A 19,202-nucleotide genomic window follows, 5' to 3' on the forward strand; every position below is an offset into this window, starting at 1 on the left:
TGATATAAAACACATAAAGTGCTCAAGTCTTATACTAGAAACAACACAGCAGGGGAATCATGTCATAAAACAAATGATGAACCCACAGTATGGACGGGGCAGGTAATAAAATGCGAATTTCCCATGGTGGGACCACAGTCAATTGCTGCCTTCTTCTCTGTGCCCTGGTCTCATTATATAATCTGTACTTTTTGTTGTGCAATAAAAGAAAAACAAGGAATAACCCTTCATAGTATTAATGTACAGGTCAAGGGCTGGGGAGAGAGGGCAGTAGATTTGGGGGTCGGTGTAAACCTCTGACGGCATTAGATGGAAGCAGAAGACAAAGCAAGTGACATTTATTAAGACTTTAGGTGCATTTAGGTTTATAGAAAAAATCGGAGAAAGATTAAAATGTCTGAGTAGTGAAAAAAAAATGGATTTCCCATACCGGGAGTCGAACCCGGGCCGCCTGGGTGAAAACAAGGAATCCTAACTGCTAGACCATATGGGAACTGTGACCTCTTCATACAGCTCAGTGTATGTGAGGTGTCTCCCAAGGTCACACGGCATTCCGTACACTGAGAGTTATATTGTTCTTCTCAGTAGTACACAATCAATTGGGGTAACAGACACCTCACTTCTGACAAAAGAGAAGGAATGACCAGAAGTCATCATTTCTGCCACAACCTGTCAGGTCTCATTATTTACAACCTTAGAACTTCTACACATACACAGAGCCCAGGACACGGAGGACAGCAGCAGTCCCTGCATTGACTATTACTAACCCCTCCCCTTGAGCCAGACAAAGCCACGCCCCTCCCGCAGGACACCCCTTGACTCCTGGGTTTCCTCACCAGACTGATGGCCCCACAGACCCCTCTCCAGTTATCTTCCAGCTGCTTCCTTGACGACACTCCCCTGCACCTGTCACAGGCTCCAGGCTGCCCTCCTGGGGCTCGAGTTATACTCCTTCTCTATCTACTAACAGCACCGACTCCAGTCCTGACACTGGATTGGTTCACACAGAGAAGAAGCAGCTCAGAAGTAGTCTGGGTTGTTCCCAGGTACCTGCATCTTCACAGAGTGACCGCCAGGGGGCAGCACAGCCAAAGCACTCAGAGCCCACAAGCCTACGAATCATCAATTGGATGTCAGCAGCCTTGTCAGAGGCGCAGATACTAGTAATTCCACAGTATTTTGGGACAGCAGAGGAAGAAGCAAGTGCTGAGCTGAAGTGGTCACTGCTGTTTTGTCACAACACCAGACATATGTTCTTAAAAGCATGTAAGCGCACATTCTTAGGCATTCTCGGTCGTCTTCTCCCTTTCTGACATTATACCAATTGTATACACCCGAATGGAGAAAAGTTAAAATATAAGGTACTAGGAATATGCGCCAAAGGTAGGCAAATTAAACATTTCAAGTACAAATATTACCATATTTATTGATGTAAAATGTAAACAAGTTAGACTGAAAATATGTGTGTGTGTTTACAATGGATGTCTAAAGTGTATGCTGTGAGGTCAGGTTGCAGTTCACTACTTGCACTTGCGCCTTTCACAAGTGTGAGTACCCAGTTACACTAATGTCTGCTCTGACTTGTTATTCTGAGAGTCATGTGCTAAAGGGGGGCTTCCACCCTAGTTTGAGGGACCAGAGTACGAATGCCCCAGGGCACAGGAAGTACACAGTCCTCATTGATACAACTGTGGCCCAGTAACTTCTGACTGCCCTTTGACCCCACAGACTGGCACATATATGTCATCAGACTATAGCACCGTGGTACATATGCACACGTGTGCAGGTACACGTCAGCCAGTTTTTTATTCATTTATGTGCTAATACTGTTCAGCATCAGGATGTGATGTTGAAGGAGAAAGGTGGAGAGCGCCGAAGTCTCTGGTATTTCAAGACAAAACTAGAGACCTTTTCACACTCATATACTGCTCCAGGCAGATCTTCCACTGCAAATGCAAGTTATATGAGTCCAGCTGAAAACTGTTTATTTTTGGGTACTTGCTTTAGTCAAAGGTTACCATTTGCAACTCACCAAAAAAAAGCAAAGGGCAATTTCATACATTAACACTGGTAAAGTCGTTCTTTCACACCGTACATTTCCGTAAGTTTCTCTCTCCTTGTAAGTTATCCGGTGTGAAGGCCGCGTGGAGTCAGGTCCACACTGTGCATCTTACTGTTGTGTAGCCAGAGTAGAGAGGTGTCCACACACACACAGAACGTAGACAACACCTATGTGTAGCATCACGTGCCCCCAGCAATGCCTATAGAATAATGTATAGATGCCCCCAAGCCGCAGAAACCACGAGGGGAATGAAAACAGGAAGAGACGGGTTATGTCAGAGATACAAATGGTTTCCTGCTCAAGACCTGCAATAAATTAAAACAAAAGTATTATTACAAACATTCCAGGTCCTACCGATATTGGAACTCAGATTGCTGGATTCAGAGTCCAGAGTGCTAATCATTACACGATGGAACCAACGTCCACGATCCTCAACCCTAGGAGTCCTGAAGCAGTGTCAGTCGCCACCTACTGTCTATCGCTTGAATTCGTTCACACTGTAAATCAAACATGACAAGTCCAACAGCACAACTAAAATGTGTATTTCACAAGTAATAACATAAAAACAGAAATATACTTTTGCTGATGCAGAAACAAAGAAAAAGTCTCGTCTGATGCTTCGGAATCTCCATTTAGCATGGCCCCTTAACTAACCACCAAGAGTCTTTGCACGGCTGGGAACCTTTGTAAAAGACTCAGTGGGTCACTGTGAATGCAGCAGATCTTCACCCCTGTATTTCTTACAAAGAAGCAGAGTTTTATTCCAGGTACAGGAGGCATCTCTGGTGTCTGATACTACCTGTAGTGTTCAGCCTACCCTCTCTGAGAGAGCAGCAGTGAGGGTACAAAGCACATTGGTTGCAAAATGTGGACACTGCAAACAGCAGCTGCAATATCACAGATGATATAAAACACATAAAGTGCTCAAGTCTTATACTAGAAACAACACAGCAGGGGAATCATGTCATAAAACAAATGATGAACCCACAGTATGGACGGGGCAGGTAATAAAATGTGAATTTCCCATGGTGGGACCACAGTCAATTGCTGCCTTCTTCTCTGTGCCCTGGTCTCATTATATAATCTGTACTTTTTGTTGTGCAATAAAAGAAAAACAAGGAATAACCCTTCATAGTATTAATGTACAGGTCAAGGGCTGGGGAGAGAGGGCAGTAGATTTGGGGGTCGGTGTAAACCTCTGACGGCATTAGATGGAAGCAGAAGACAAAGCAAGTGACATTTATTAAGACTTTAGGTGCATTTAGGTTTATAGAAAAAATCGGAGAAAGATTAAATTGTCTGAGTAGTGAAAAAAAAATGGATTTCCCATACCAGGAGTCGAACCCGGGCCTCCTGGGTGAAAACCAGGAATCCTAACCGCTAGACCATATGGGAACTGTGACCTCTTCATACAGCTCAGTGTATGTGAGGTGTCTCCCACGGTCACACTGCATTCCGTACACTGAGAGTTATATTGTTCTTCTCAGTAGTACACAATCAATTGGGGTAACAGACACCTCACTTCTGACAAAAGAGAAGGAATGACCAGAAGTCATCATTTCTGCCACAACCTGTCAGGTCTCATTATTTACAACCTTAGAACTTCTACACATACACAGAGCCCAGGACACGGAGGACAGCAGCAGTCCCTGCATTGACTATTACTAACCCCTCCCCTTGAGCCAGACAAAGCCACGCCCCTCCCCCAGGACACCCCTTGACTCCTGGGTTTCCTCACCAGACTGATGGCCCCACAGACCCCTCTCCAGTTATCTTCCAGCTGCTTCCATGACGACACTCCCCTGCACCTGTCACAGGCTCCAGGCTGCCCTCCTGGGGCTCGAGTTATACTCCTTCTCTATCTACTAACAGCACCGACTCCAGTCCTGACACTGGATTGGTACACACAGAGAAGAAGCAGCTCAGAAGTAGTCTGGGTTGTTCCCAGGTACCTCCATCTTCACAGAGTGACCGCCAGGGGGCAGCACAGCCAAAGCACTCACAGCCAACAAGCCAAGAACCATCAATTGGATGTCAGCAGCCTTGTCAGAGGCGCAGAGACTAGTAATTCCACAGTATTTTGGGGCAGCAGAGGAAGAAGCAAGTGCTGAGCTGAAGTGGTCACTGCTGTTTTGTCACAACACCAGACATATGTTCTTAAAAGCATGTAAGCACACATTCTTAGGCATTCTCGGTCGTCTTCTCCCTTTCTGACTTTATACCAATTGTATACACCCGAATGGAGAAAAGTTAAAATATAAGGTACTAGGAATATGCGCAAAAGGTAGGCAAATTAAACATTTCAAGTACAAATATTACCATATTTATTGATGTAAAATGTAAACAAGTTAGACTGAAAATATGTGTGTGTGTTTACAAAGGATGTCTAAAGTGTATGCTGTGAGGTCAGGTTGCAGTTCACTACTTGCACTTGCGCCTTTCACAAGTGTGAGTACCCAGTTACACTAATGTCTGCTCTGACTTGTTATTCTGAGAGTCATGTGCTAAAGGGGGGCTTCCACCCTAGTTTGAGGGACCAGAGTACGAATGCCCCAGGGCACAGGAAGTACACAGTCCTCATTGATACAACTGTGGCCCAGTAACTTCTGACTGCCCTTTGACCCCACAGACTGGCACATACATGTCATCAGACTATAGCACCGTGGTACATATGCACACATGTGCATGTACACGTCAGCCAGTGTTTTATTCATTTATGTGCTAATACTGTTCAGCATCAGGATGTGATGTCGAAGGAGAAAGGTGGAGAGCGCCGACGTCTCTGGTATTTCAAGACAAAACTAGAGACCTTTTCACACTCATACACTGCTCCAGGCAGATCTTCCACTGCAAATGCAAGTTATATGAGTCCAGCTGAAAACTGTTTATTTTTGGGTACTTGCTTTAGTCAAAGGTTACCATTTGCAACTCACAAAAAAAAAAGCAAAGGGCAATTTATTACATTAACACTTTGGTAAAGTCGTTCTTTCACACCGTACATTTCCGTAAGTTTCTCTCTCCTTGTAAGTTATCCGGTGTGAAGGCCGCGTGGAGTCAGGTCCACACTGTGCATCTTACTGTTGTGTAGCCAGAGTAGAGAGGTGTCCACACAGACACAGGACGTAGACAACACCTGTGTGTATCATCACGTGCCCCCAGCAACGCCTATAGAATAATGTATAGATGCCCCCAAGCCGCAGAAACCACGAGGGGAATGAAAATAGGAAGAGACGGGTTATGTCAGAGATACAAATTGTTTCCTGCTCAAGACCTGCAATAAATTAAAACAAAAGTATTATTACAAACATTCCAGGTCCTACCGATATTGGAACTCAGATTGCTGGATTCAGAGTCCAGAGTGCTAATCATTACACGATGGAACCAACGTCCACGATCCTCAACCCTAGGAGTCCTGACATTGTCAGTCGCCACCTACTGTCTATCGCTTGAATTCGTTCACACTGTAAATCAAACATGACAAGTCCAACAGCACAACTAAAATGTGTATTTCACAAGTAATAACATAAAAACAGAAATATACTTTTGCTGATGCAGAAACAAAGAAAACGTCTCGTCTGATGCTTCGAAATCTCCATTTAGCATGGCCCCTTAACTAACCACCAAGAGTCTTTGCACGGCTGGGAACCTTTGTAAAAGACAAAGTGGGTCACTGTGAATGCAGCAGATCTTCACCCCTGTATTTCTTACAAAGAAGCATAGTTTTATTCCAGGTACAGGAGGCATCTCTGGTGTCTGATACTACCTGTAGTGTTCAGCCTACCCTCTCTGAGAGAGCAGCAGTGAGGGTACAAAGCACACTGGTTGCAAAATGTGGACACTGCAAACAGCAGCTGCAATATCACAGATGATATAAAACACATAAAGTGCTCAAGTCTTATACTAGAAACAACACAGCAGGGGAATCATGTCATAAAACAAATGATGAACCCACAGTATGGACGGGGCAGGTAATAAAATGTGAATTTCCCATGGTGGGACCACAGTCAATTGCTGCCTTCTTCTCTGTGCCCTGGTCTCATTATATAATCTGTACTTTTTGTTGTGCAATAAAAGAAAAACAAGGAATAACCCTTCATAGTATTAATGTACAGGTCAAGGGCTGGGGAGAGAGGGCAGTAGATTTGGGGGTCGGTGTAAACCTCTGACGGCATTAGATGGAAGCAGAAGACAAAGCAAGTGACATTTATTAAGACTTTAGGTGCATTTAGGTTTATAGAAAAAATCGGAGAAAGATTAAAATGTCTGAGTAGTGAAAAAAAAATGGATTTCCCATACCGGGAGTCGAACCCGGGCCTCCTGGGTGAAAACCAGGAATCCTAACCGCTAGACCATATGGGAACTGTGACCTCTTCATACAGCTCAGTGTATGTGAGGTGTCTCCCACGGTCACACTGCATTCCGTACACTGAGAGTTATATTGTTCTTCTCAGTAGTACACAATCAATTGGGGTAACAGACACCTCACTTCTGACAAAAGAGAAGGAATGACCAGAAGTCATCATTTCTGCCACAACCTGTCAGGTCTCATTATTTACAACCTTAGAACTTCTACACATACACAGAGCCCAGGACACGGAGGACAGCAGCAGTCCCTGCATTGACTATTACTAACCCCTCCCCTTGAGCCAGACAAAGCCACGCCCCTCCCCCAGGACACCCCTTGACTCCTGGGTTTCCTCACCAGACTGATGGCCCCACAGACCCCTCTCCAGTTATCTTCCAGCTGCTTCCATGACGACACTCCCCTGCACCTGTCACAGGCTCCAGGCTGCCCTCCTGGGGCTCGAGTTATACTCCTTCTCTATCTACTAACAGCACCGACTCCAGTCCTGACACTGGATTGGTACACACAGAGAAGAAGCAGCTCAGAAGTAGTCTGGGTTGTTCCCAGGTACCTCCATCTTCACAGAGTGACCGCCAGGGGGCAGCACAGCCAAAGCACTCACAGCCAACAAGCCAAGAACCATCAATTGGATGTCAGCAGCCTTGTCAGAGGCGCAGAGACTAGTAATTCCACAGTATTTTGGGGCAGCAGAGGAAGAAGCAAGTGCTGAGCTGAAGTGGTCACTGCTGTTTTGTCACAACACCAGACATATGTTCTTAAAAGCATGTAAGCACACATTCTTAGGCATTCTCGGTCGTCTTCTCCCTTTCTGACTTTATACCAATTGTATACACCCGAATGGAGAAAAGTTAAAATATAAGGTACTAGGAATATGCGCAAAAGGTAGGCAAATTAAACATTTCAAGTACAAATATTACCATATTTATTGATGTAAAATGTAAACAAGTTAGACTGAAAATATGTGTGTGTGTTTACAAAGGATGTCTAAAGTGTATGCTGTGAGGTCAGGTTGCAGTTCACTACTTGCACTTGCGCCTTTCACAAGTGTGAGTACCCAGTTACACTAATGTCTGCTCTGACTTGTTATTCTGAGAGTCATGTGCTAAAGGGGGGCTTCCACCCTAGTTTGAGGGACCAGAGTACGAATGCCCCAGGGCACAGGAAGTACACAGTCCTCATTGATACAACTGTGGCCCAGTAACTTCTGACTGCCCTTTGACCCCACAGACTGGCACATACATGTCATCAGACTATAGCACCGTGGTACATATGCACACATGTGCATGTACACGTCAGCCAGTTTTTTATTCATTTATGTGCTAATACTGTTCAGCATCAGGATGTGATGTCGAAGGAGAAAGGTGGAGAGCGCCGACGTCTCTGGTATTTCAAGACAAAACTAGAGACCTTTTCACACTCATACACTGCTCCAGGCAGATCTTCCACTGCAAATGCAAGTTATATGAGTCCAGCTGAAAACTGTTTATTTTTGGGTACTTGCTTTAGTCAAAGGTTACCATTTGCAACTCACAAAAAAAAAAGCAAAGGGCAATTTCATACATTAACACTTTGGTAAAGTCGTTCTTTCACACCGTACATTTCCGTAAGTTTCTCTCTCCTTGTAAGTTATCCGGTGTGAAGGCCGCGTGGAGTCAGGTCCACACTGTGCATCTTACTGTTGTGTAGCCAGAGTAGAGAGGTGTCCACACAGACACAGGACGTAGACAACACCTGTGTGTATCATCACGTGCCCCCAGCAACGCCTATAGAATAATGTATAGATGCCCCCAAGCCGCAGAAACCACGAGGGGAATGAAAATAGGAAGAGACGGGTTATGTCAGAGATACAAATTGTTTCCTGCTCAAGACCTGCAATAAATTAAAACAAAAGTATTATTACAAACATTCCAGGTCCTACCGATATTGGAACTCAGATTGCTGGATTCAGAGTCCAGAGTGCTAATCATTACACGATGGAACCAACGTCCACGATCCTCAACCCTAGGAGTCCTGACAGTGTCAGTCGCCACCTACTGTCTATCGCTTGAATTCGTTCACACTGTAAATCAAACATGACAAGTCCAACAGCACAACTAAAATGTGTATTTCACAAGTAATAACATAAAAACAGAAATATACTTTTGCTGATGCAGAAACAAAGAAAACGTCTCGTCTGATGCTTCGAAATCTCCATTTAGCATGGCCCCTTAACTAACCACCAAGAGTCTTTGCACGGCTGGGAACCTTTGTAAAAGACAAAGTGGGTCACTGTGAATGCAGCAGATCTTCACCCCTGTATTTCTTACAAAGAAGCATAGTTTTATTCCAGGTACAGGAGGCATCTCTGGTGTCTGATACTACCTGTAGTGTTCAGCCTACCCTCTCTGAGAGAGCAGCAGTGAGGGTACAAAGCACACTGGTTGCAAAATGTGGACACTGCAAACAGCAGCTGCAATATCACAGATGATATAAAACACATAAAGTGCTCAAGTCTTATACTAGAAACAACACAGCAGGGGAATCATGTCATAAAACAAATGATGAACCCACAGTATGGACGGGGCAGGTAATAAAATGCGAATTTCCCATGGTGGGACCACAGTCAATTGCTGCCTTCTTCTCTGTGCCCCGGTCTCATTATATAATCTGTACTTTTTGTTGTGCAATAAAAGAAAAACAAGGAATAACCCTTCATAGTATTAATGTACAGGTCAAGGGCTGGGGAGAGAGGGCAGTAGATTTGGGGGTCGGTGTAAACCTCTGACGGCATTAGATGGAAGCAGAAGACAAAGCAAGTGACATTTATTAAGACTTTAGGTGCATTTAGGTTTATAGAAAAAAACTGAGAAAGATTAAAATGTCTCAGTAGTGAAAAACAAAAAATGGATTTCCCATACCGGGAGTCGAACCCAGGCTGCCTGGGTGAAAACCAGGAATCCTAACTGCTAGACCATATGGGAACTGTGACCTCGTCATACAGCTCAGTGTATGTGAGGTGTCTCCCAAGGTCACACGGCATTCCGTACACTGAGAGTTATATTGTTCTTCTCAGTAGTACACAATCAATTGGGGTAACAGACACCTCACTTCTGACAAAAGAGAAGGAATGACCAGAAGTCATCATTTCTGCCACAACCTGTCAGGTCTCATTATTTACAACCTTAGAACTTCTACACATACACAGAGCCCAGGACACGGAGGACAGCAGCAGTCCCTGCATTGACTATTACTAACCCCTCCCTTTGAGCCAGACAAAGCCACGCCCCTCCCCCAGGACACCCCTTGACTCCTGGGTTTCCTCACCAGACTGATGGCCCCACAGACCCCTCTCCAGTTATCTTCCAGCTGCTTCCTTGACGACACTCCCCTGCACCTGTCACAGGCTCCAGGCTGCCCTCCTGGGGCTCGAGTTATACTCCTTCTCTATCTACTAACAGCACCGACTCCAGTCCTGACACTGGATTGGTTCAGACAGAGAAGAAGCAGCTCAGAAGTAGTCTGGGTTGTTCCCAGGTACCTGCATCTTCACAGAGTGACCGCCAGGGGGCAGCACAGCCAAATCACTCACAGCCCACAAGCCTACGAATCATCAATTGGATGTCAGCATCCTTGTCAGAGGCGCAGATACTAGTAATTCCACAGTATTTTGGGACAGCAGAGGAAGAAGCAAGTGCTGAGCTGAAGTGGTCACTGCTGTTTTGTCACAACACCAGACATATGTTCTCAAAAGCATGTAAGCGCACATTCTTAGGCATTCTCGGTCGTCTTCTCCCTTTCTGACATTATACCAATTGTATACACCCGAATGGAGAAAAGTTAAAATATAAGGTACTAGGAATATGCGCCAAAGGTCGGCAAATTAAACATTTCAAGTACAAATATTACCATATTTATTGATGTAAAATGTAAACAAGTTAGACTGAAAATATGTGTGTGTGTTTACAAAGGATGTCTAAAGTGTATGCTGTGAGGTCAGGTTGCAGTTCACTACTTGCACTTGTGCCTTTCACAAGTGTGAGTACCCAGTTACACTAATGTCTGCTCTGACTTGTTATTCTGAGAGTCATGTGCTAAAGGGGGGCTTCCACCCTAGTTTGAGGGACCAGAGTACGAATGCCCCAGGGCACAGGAAGTACACAGTCCTCATTGATACAACTGTGGCCCAGTAACTTCTGACTGCCCTTTGACCCCACAGACTGGCACATATATGTCATCAGACTATAGCACCGTGGTACATATGCACACATGTGCATGTACACGTCAGCCAGTTTTTTATTCATTTATGTGCTAATACTGTTCAGCATCAGGATGTGATGTCGAAGGAGAAAGGTGGAGAGCGCCGAAGTCTCTGGTATTTCAAGACAAAACTAGAGACCTTTTCACACTCATATACTGCTCCAGGCAGATCTTCCACTGCAAATGCAAGTTATATGAGTCCAGCTGAAAACTGTTTATTTTTGGGTACTTGCTTTAGTCAAAGGTTACCATTTGCAACTCACCAAAAAAAAGCAAAGGGCAATTTCATACATTAACACTTTGGTAAAGTCGTTCTTTCACACCGTACATTTCCGTAAGTTTCTCTCTCCTTGTATGTTATCCGGTGTGAAGGCCGCGTGGAGTCAGGTCCACACTGTGCATCTTACTGTTGTGTAGCCAGAGTAGAGAGGTGTCCACACAGACACAGAACGTAGACAACACCTATGTGTAGCATCACGTGCCCCCAGCAACGCCTATAGAATAATGTATAGATGCCCCCAAGCCGCAGAAACCACGAGGGGAATGAAAACAGGAAGAGACGGGTTATGTCAGAGATACAAATGGTTTCCTGCTCAAGACCTGCAATAAATTAAAACAAAAGTATTATTACAAACATTCCAGGTCCTACCGATATTGGAACTCAGATTGCTGGATTCAGAGTCCAGAGTGCTAATCATTACACGTTGGAACCAACGTCCACGATCCTCAACCCTAGGAGTCCTGAAGCAGTGTCAGTCGCCACCTACTGTCTATCGCTTGAATTCGTTCACACTGTAAATCAAACATGACAAGTCCAACAGCACAACTAAAATGTGTATTTCACAAGTAATAACATAAAAACAGAAATATACTTTTGCTGATGCAGAAACAAAGAAAAAGTCTCGTCTGATGCTTCGGAATCTCCATTTAGCATGGCCCCTTAACTAACCACCAAGAGTCTTTGCACGGCTGGGAACCTTTGTAAAAGACTCAGTGGGTCACTGTGAATGCAGCAGATCTTCACCCCTGTATTTCTTACAAAGAAGCAGAGTTTTATTCCAGGTACAGGAGGCATCTCTGGTGTCTGATACTACCTGTAGTGTTCAGCCTACCCTCTCTGAGAGAGCAGCAGTGAGGGTACAAAGCACATTGGTTGCAAAATGTGGACACTGCAAACAGCAGCTGCAATATCACAGATGATATAAAACACATAAAGTGCTCAAGTCTTATACTAGAAACAACACAGCAGGGGAATCATGTCATAAAACAAATGATGAACCCACAGTATGGACGGGGCAGGTAATAAAATGTGAATTTCCCATGGTGGGACCACAGTCAATTGCTGCCTTCTTCTCTGTGCCCTGGTCTCATTATATAATCTGTACTTTTTGTTGTGCAATAAAAGAAAAACAAGGAATAACCCTTCATAGTATTAATGCACAGGTCAAGGGCTGGGGAGAGAGGGCAGTAGATTTGGGGGTCGGGGTAAACCTCTGACGGCATTAGATGGAAGCAGAAGACAAAGCAAGTGACATTTATTAAGACTTTAGGTGCATTTAGGTTTATAGAAAAAATCGGAGAAAGATTAAAATGTCTGAGTAGTGAAAAAAAAATGGATTTCCCATACTGGGAGTCGAACCCGGGCCGCCTGGGTGAAAACCAGGAATCCTAACCGCTAGACCATATGGGAACTGTGACCTCTTCATACAGCTCAGTGTATGTGAGGTGTCTCCCACGGTCACACTGCATTCCGTACACTGAGAGTTATATTGTTCTTCTCAGTAGTACACAATCAATTGGGGTAACAGACACCTCACTTCTGACAAAAGAGAAGGAATGTCCAGAAGTCATCATTTCTGCCACAACCTGTCAGGTCTCATTATTTACAACCTCAGAACTTCTACACATACACAGAGCCCAGGACACGGAGGACAGCAGCAGTCCCTGCATTGACTATTACTAACCCCTCCCCTTGAGCCAGACAAAGCCACGCCCCTCCCCCAGGACACCCCTTGACTCCTGGGTTTCCTCACCAGACTGATGGCCCCACAGACCCCTCTCCAGTTATCTTCCAGCTGCTTCCATGACGACACTCCCCTGCACCTGTCACAGGCTCCAGGCTGCCCTCCTGGGGCTCGAGTTATACTCCTTCTCTATCTACTAACAGCACCGACTCCAGTCCTGACACTGGATTGGTACACACAGAGAAGAAGCAGCTCAGAAGTAGTCTGGGTTGTTCCCAGGTACCTCCATCTTCACAGAGTGACCGCCAGGGGGCAGCACAGCCAAAGCACTCACAGCCAACAAGCCAAGAACCATCAATTGGATGTCAGCAGCCTTGTCAGAGGAGCAGAGACTAGTAATTCCACAGTATTTTGGGGCAGCAGAGGAAGAAGCAAGTGCTGAGCTGAAGTGGTCACTGCTGTTTTGTCACAACACCAGACATATGTTCTTAAAAGCATGTAAGCACACATTCTTAGGCATTCTCGGTCGTCTTCTCCCTTTCTGACTTTATACCAATTGTATACACCCGAATGGAGAAAAGTTAAAATATAAGGTACTAGGAATATGCGCAAAAGGTAGGCAAATTAAACATTTCAAGTACAAATATTACCATATTTATTGATGTAAAATGTAAACAAGTTAGACTGAAAATATGTGTGTGTGTTTACAAAGGATGTCTAAAGTGTATGCTGTGAGGTCAGGTTGCAGTTCACTACTTGCACTTGCGCCTTTCACAAGTGTGAGTACCCAGTTACACTAATGTCTGCTCTGACTTGTTATTCTGAGAGTCATGTGCTAAAGGGGGGCTTCCACCCTAGTTTGAGGGACCAGAGTACGAATGCCCCAGGGCACAGGAAGTACACAGTCCTCATTGATACAACTGTGGCCCAGTAACTTCTGACTGCCCTTTGACCCCACAGACTGGCACATACATGTCATCAGACTATAGCACCGTGGTACATATGCACACATGTGCATGTACACGTCAGCCAGTTTTTTATTCATTTATGTGCTAATACTGTTCAGCATCAGGATGTGATGTCGAAGGAGAAAGGTGGAGAGCGCCGACGTCTCTGGTATTTCAAGACAAAACTAGAGACCTTTTCACACTCATATACTGCTCCAGGTAGATCTTCCACTGCAAATGCAAGTTATATGAGTCCAGCTGAAAACTGTTTATTTTTGGGTACTTGCTTTAGTCAAAGGTTACCATTTGCAACTCACAAAAAAAAAGCAAAGGGCAATTTCATACATTAACACTTTGGTAAAGTCGTTCTTTCACACCGTACATTTCCGTAAGTTTCTCTCTCCTTGTAAGTTATCCGGTGTGAAGGCCGCGTGGAGTCAGGTCCACACTGTGCATCTTACTGTTGTGTAGCCAGAGTAGAGAGGTGTCCACACAGACACAGGACGTAGACAACACCTGTGTGTAGCATCACGTGCCCCCAGCAACGCCTATAGAATAATGTATAGATGCCCCCAAGCCGCAGAAACCACGAGGGGAATGAAAATAGGAAGAGACGGGTTATGTCAGAGATACAAATTGTTTCCTGCTCAAGACCTGCAATAAATTAAAACAAAAGTATTATTACAAACATTCCAGGTCCTACCGATATTGGAACTCAGATTGCTGGATTCAGAGTCCAGAGTGCTAATCATTACACGATGGAACCAACGTCCACGATCCTCAACCCTAGGAGTCCTGACAGTGTCAGTCGCCACCTACTGTCTATCGCTTGAATTCGTTCACACTGTAAATCAAACATGACAAGTCCAACAGCACAACTAAAATGTGTATTTCACAAGTAATAACATAAAAACAGAAATATACTTTTGCTGATGCAGAAACAAAGAAAACGTCTCGTCTGATGCTTCGAAATCTCCATTTAGCATGGCCCCTTAACTAACCACCAAGAGTCTTTGCACGGCTGGGAACCTTTGTAAAAGACAAAGTGGGTCACTGTGAATGCAGCAGATCTTCACCCCTGTATTTCTTACAAAGAAGCATAGTTTTATTCCAGGTACAGGAGGCATCTCTGGTGTCTGATACTACCTGTAGTGTTCAGCCTACCCTCTCTGAGAGAGCAGCAGTGAGGGTACAAAGCACACTGGTTGCAAAATGTGGACACTGCAAACAGCAGCTGCAATATCACAGATGATATAAAACACATAAAGTGCTCAAGTCTTATACTAGAAACAACACAGCAGGGGAATCATGTCATAAAACAAATGATGAACCCACAGTATGGACGGGGCAGGTAATAAAATGCGAATTTCCCATGGTGGGACCACAGTCAATTGCTGCCTTCTTCTCTGTGCCCCGGTCTCATTATATAATCTGTACTTTTTGTTGTGCAATAAAAGAAAAACAAGGAATAACCCTTCATAGTATTAATGTACAGGTCAAGGGCTGGGGAGAGAGGGCAGTAGATTTGGGGGTCGGTGTAAACCTCTGACGGCATTAGATGGAAGCAGAAGACAAAGCAAGTGACATTTATTAAGACTTTAGGTGCATTTAGGTTTATAGAAAAAAACTGAGAAAGATTAAAATGTCTCAGTAGTGAAAAACAAAAAATGGATTTCCCATACCGGGAGTCGAACCCAGGCTGCCTGGGTGAAAACCAGGAATCCTAACTGCTAGACCATATGGGAACTGTGACCTCGTCATACAGCTCAGTGTATGTGAGGTGTCTCCCAAGGTCACACGGCATTCCGTACACTGAGAGTTATATTGTTCTTCTCAGTAGTACACAATCAATTGGGGTAACAGACACCTCACTTCTGACAAAAGAGAAGGAATGACCAGAAGTCATCATTTCTGCCACAACCTGTCAGGTCTCATTATTTACAACCTTAGAACTTCTACACATACACAGAGCCCAGGACACGGAGGACAGCAGCAGTCCCTGCATTGACTATTACTAACCCCTCCCTTTGAGCCAGACAAAGCCACGCCCCTCCCCCAGGACACCCCTTGACTCCTGGGTTTCCTCACCAGACTGATGGCCCCACAGACCCCTCTCCAGTTATCTTCCAGCTGCTTCCTTGACGACACTCCCCTGCACCTGTCACAGGCTCCAGGCTGCCCTCCTGGGGCTCGAGTTATACTCCTTCTCTATCTACTAACAGCACCGACTCCAGTCCTGACACTGGATTGGTTCAGACAGAGAAGAAGCAGCTCAGAAGTAGTCTGGGTTGTTCCCAGGTACCTGCATCTTCACAGAGTGACCGCCAGGGGGCAGCACAGCCAAATCACTCACAGCCCACAAGCCTACGAATCATCAATTGGATGTCAGCATCCTTGTCAGAGGCGCAGATACTAGTAATTCCACAGTATTTTGGGACAGCAGAGGAAGAAGCAAGTGCTGAGCTGAAGTGGTCACTGCTGTTTTGTCACAACACCAGACATATGTTCTCAAAAGCATGTAAGCGCACATTCTTATGCATTCTCGGTCGTCTTCTCCCTTTCTGACATTATACCAATTGTATACACCCGAATGGAGAAAAGTTAAAATATAAGGTACTAGGAATATGCGCCAAAGGTCGGCAAATTAAACATTTCAAGTACAAATATTACCATATTTATTGATGTAAAATGTAAACAAGTTAGACTGAAAATATGTGTGTGTGTTTACAAAGGATGTCTAAAGTGTATGCTGTGAGGTCAGGTTGCAGTTCACTACTTGCACTTGTGCCTTTCACAAGTGTGAGTACCCAGTTACACTAATGTCTGCTCTGACTTGTTATTCTGAGAGTCATGTGCTAAAGGGGGGCTTCCACCCTAGTTTGAGGGACCAGAGTACGAATGCCCCAGGGCACAGGAAGTACACAGTCCTCATTGATACAACTGTGGCCCAGTAACTTCTGACTGCCCTTTGACCCCACAGACTGGCACATATATGTCATCAGACTATAGCACCGTGGTACATATGCACACATGTGCATGTACACGTCAGCCAGTTTTTTATTCATTTATGTGCTAATACTGTTCAGCATCAGGATGTGATGTCGAAGGAGAAAGGTGGAGAGCGCCGAAGTCTCTGGTATTTCAAGACAAAACTAGAGACCTTTTCACACTCACATACTGCTCCAGGCAGATCTTCCACTGCAAATGCAAGTTATATGAGTCCAGCTGAAAACTGTTTATTTTTGGGTACTTGCTTTAGTCAAAGGTTACCATTTGCAACTCACCAAAAAAAAGCAAAGGGCAATTTCATACATTAACACTTTGGTAAAGTCGTTCTTTCACACCGTACATTTCCGTAAGTTTCTCTCTCCTTGTAAGTTATCCGGTGTGAAGGCCGCGTGGAGTCAGGTCCACACTGTGCATCTTACTGTTGTGTAGCCAGAGTAGAGAGGTGTCCACACAGACACAGAACGTAGACAACACCTATGTGTAGCATCACGTGCCCCCAGCAACGCCTATAGAAAAATGTATAGATGCCCCCAAGCCGCAGAAACCACGAGGGGAATGAAAACAGGAAGAGACGGGTTATGTCAGAGATACAAATGGTTTCCTGCTCAAGACCTGCAATAAATTAAAACAAAAGTATTATTACAAACATTCCAGGTCCTACCGATATTGGAACTCAGATTGCTGGATTCAGAGTCCAGAGTGCTAATCATTACACGATGGAACCAACGTCCACGATCCTCAACCCTAGGAGTCCTGAAGCAGTGTCAGTCGCCACCTACTGTCTATCGCTTGAATTCGTTCACACTGTAAATCAAACATGACAAGTCCAACAGCACAACTAAAATGTGTATTTCACAAGTAATAACATAAAAACAGAAATATACTTTTGCTGATGCAGAAACAAAGAAAAAGTCTCGTCTGATGCTTCGGAATCTCCATTTAGCATGGCCCCTTAACTAACCACCAAGAGTCTTTGCACGGCTGGGAACCTTTGTAAAAGACTCAGTGGGTCACTGTGAATGCAGCAGATCTTCACCCCTGTATTTCTTACAAAGAAGCAGAGTTGTATTCCAGGTACAGGAGGCATCTCTGGTGTCTGATACTACCTGTAGTGTTCAGCCTACCCTCTCTGAGAGAGCAGCAGTGAGGGTACAAAGCACATTGGTTGCAAAATGTGGACACTGCAAACAGCAGCTGCAATATCACAGATGATATAAAACACATAAAGTGCTCAAGTCTTATACTAGAAACAATACAGCAGGGGAATCATGTCATAAAACAAATGATGAACCCACAGTATAGACGGGGCAGGTAATAAAATGCGAATTTCCCATGGTGGGACCACAGTCAATTGCTGCCTTCTTCTCTGTGCCCTGGTCTCATTATATAATCTGTACTTTTTGTTGTGCAATAAAAGAAAAACAAGGAATAACCCTTCATAGTATTAATGTACAGGTCAAGGGCTGGGGAGAGAGGGCAGTAGATTTGGGGGTCGGTGTAAACCTCTGACGGCATTAGATGGAAGCAGAAGACAAAGCAAGTGACATTTATTAAGACTTTAGGTGCATTTAGGTTTATAGAAAAAATCGAAGAAAGATTAAAATGTCTGAGTAGTGAAATAAAAATGGATTTCCCATACCGGGAGTCGAACCCGGGTCGCCTGGGTGAAAACCAGGAATCCTAACCGCTAGACCATATGGGAACTGTGACCGCTTCATACAGCTCAGTGTATGTGAGGTGTCTCCCACGGTCACACTGCATTCCGTACACTGAGAGTTATATTGTTCTTCTCAGTAGTACACAATCAATTGGGGTAACAGACACCTCACTTCTGACAAAAGAGAAGGAATGACCAGAAGTCATCATTTCTGCCACAACCTGTCAGGTCTCATTATTTACAACCTTAGAACTTCTACACATACACAGAGCCCAGGACACGGAGGACAGCAGCAGTCCCTGCATTGACTATTACTAACCCCTCCCCTTGAGCCAGACAAAGCCACGCCCCTCCCCCAGGACACCCCTTGACTCCTGGGTTTCCTCACCAGACTGATGGCCCCACAGACCCCTCTCCAGTTATCTTCCAGCTGCTTCCTTGACGACACTCCCCTGCACCTGTCACAGGCTCCAGGCTGCCCTCCTGGGGCTCGAGTTATACTCCTTCTCTATCTACTAACAGCACCGACTCCAGTCCTGACACTGGATTGGTACACACAGAGAAGAAGCAGCTCAGAAGTAGTCTGGGTTGTTCCCAGGTACCTCCATCTTCACAGAGTGACCGCCAGGGGGCAGCACAGCCAAAGCACTCACAGCCCACAAGCCAAGAACCATCAATTGGATGTCAGCAGCCTTGTCAGAGGCGCAGAGACTAGTAATTCCACAGTATTATGGGACAGCAGAGGAAGAAGCAAGTGCTGAGCTGAAGTGGTCACTGCTGTTTTGTCACAACACCAGACATATGTTCTTAAAAGCATGTAAGCGCACATTCTTAGGCATTCTCGGTCGTCTTCTCCCTTTCTGACATTATACCAATTGTATACACCCGAATGGAGAAAAGTTCAAATATAAGGTACTAGGAATATGCGCCAAAGGTCGGCAAATTAAACATTTCAAGTACA

The 19,202-nt window shown here is 44.8% G+C and overlaps 6 non-coding genes across 6 annotated transcripts; all 6 read right to left on the bottom strand.

The window, feature by feature from the left end:
• Positions 1 to 3,385: 3,385 nt before the first annotated feature.
• TRNAE-UUC (transfer RNA glutamic acid (anticodon UUC)) lies at positions 3,386 to 3,457 on the bottom strand. The gene has a single exon. It is a non-coding gene; the product is annotated as a tRNA-Glu (tRNA).
• Positions 3,458 to 6,349: 2,892 nt separating this feature from the next.
• Positions 6,350 to 6,421, bottom strand: TRNAE-UUC (transfer RNA glutamic acid (anticodon UUC)). Its single transcript has one exon. It is a non-coding gene; the product is annotated as a tRNA-Glu (tRNA).
• A 2,895-nt stretch (positions 6,422 to 9,316) lies between these two features.
• On the bottom strand, positions 9,317 to 9,388 carry TRNAE-UUC (transfer RNA glutamic acid (anticodon UUC)). Its single transcript has one exon. It is a non-coding gene; the product is annotated as a tRNA-Glu (tRNA).
• Positions 9,389 to 12,282: 2,894 nt separating this feature from the next.
• On the bottom strand, positions 12,283 to 12,354 carry TRNAE-UUC (transfer RNA glutamic acid (anticodon UUC)). Its single transcript has one exon. It is a non-coding gene; the product is annotated as a tRNA-Glu (tRNA).
• A 2,894-nt stretch (positions 12,355 to 15,248) lies between these two features.
• On the bottom strand, positions 15,249 to 15,320 carry TRNAE-UUC (transfer RNA glutamic acid (anticodon UUC)). Its single transcript has one exon. It is a non-coding gene; the product is annotated as a tRNA-Glu (tRNA).
• Positions 15,321 to 18,214: 2,894 nt separating this feature from the next.
• Positions 18,215 to 18,286, bottom strand: TRNAE-UUC (transfer RNA glutamic acid (anticodon UUC)). The gene has a single exon. It is a non-coding gene; the product is annotated as a tRNA-Glu (tRNA).
• Positions 18,287 to 19,202: the final 916 nt, after the last annotated feature.

Source organism: Pleurodeles waltl, unplaced genomic scaffold (assembly GCF_031143425.1).
Source record: "Pleurodeles waltl isolate 20211129_DDA unplaced genomic scaffold, aPleWal1.hap1.20221129 scaffold_39, whole genome shotgun sequence".
NCBI lineage: Eukaryota > Metazoa > Chordata > Amphibia > Caudata > Salamandridae > Pleurodeles > Pleurodeles waltl.